Genomic DNA, 534 nt, shown 5'->3' with positions numbered 1-534 from the left:
CACCAAATCCTTGTGAGAGAAAAAAAGACAAAGAGCCAAAAGCAAATCAACAACATTTTAGGCTATTTGGTCAAAGCAATGTCCTTGTACTCAAGTTCAAATTCTTGTCTTCGTAATATTAGAGTTTGAATCTCCATCTCTGTATATTAGAACAGTTTAGAATATCGCATTATAAAATAAAACAACAATGACATGCTGACACATAACAAAAATGAAATAAAATTCAAAAAAAGCATCCCCGCTTCCTTGCACCCGATTTTGAATCACCATCTCCATAATTTAGAGCAACTATTATTTTTCAGAATATCACATTAAAAAAAAAAAAAAAAAATCAAACATTCAGGGCCAAAAAGGAACAGAAATTATCTGAAGCCCAATTAGAGCCTTGAAAAGAATTGGAAGAAAAGTAGACAAAGCCCAAATTGAAGCCCAGAAAAATATTGAACATAATAATAAAAAAAGTTCCGTTGCCGGGAATCGAACCCGGGTCTCCTGGGTGAAAGCCAGATATCCTAACCGCTGGACGACAACGGA

General features: G+C 34.6%; 1 non-coding gene across 1 annotated transcript; it reads right to left on the bottom strand.

Annotated features, from left to right (window-relative positions):
- Positions 1-462: 462 nt before the first annotated feature.
- Positions 463-534, bottom strand: TRNAE-UUC (transfer RNA glutamic acid (anticodon UUC)). Its single transcript has one exon. It is a non-coding gene; the product is annotated as a tRNA-Glu (tRNA).

The sequence above is a fragment of the Pyrus communis genome, chromosome 10 (genome assembly GCF_963583255.1).
Source record: "Pyrus communis chromosome 10, drPyrComm1.1, whole genome shotgun sequence".
NCBI classification, from domain to species: domain Eukaryota; kingdom Viridiplantae; phylum Streptophyta; class Magnoliopsida; order Rosales; family Rosaceae; genus Pyrus; species Pyrus communis.
The sequence above is the reverse complement of the archived record's forward strand: the minus strand, read 5'-3'. Positions and strand labels throughout refer to the sequence as shown.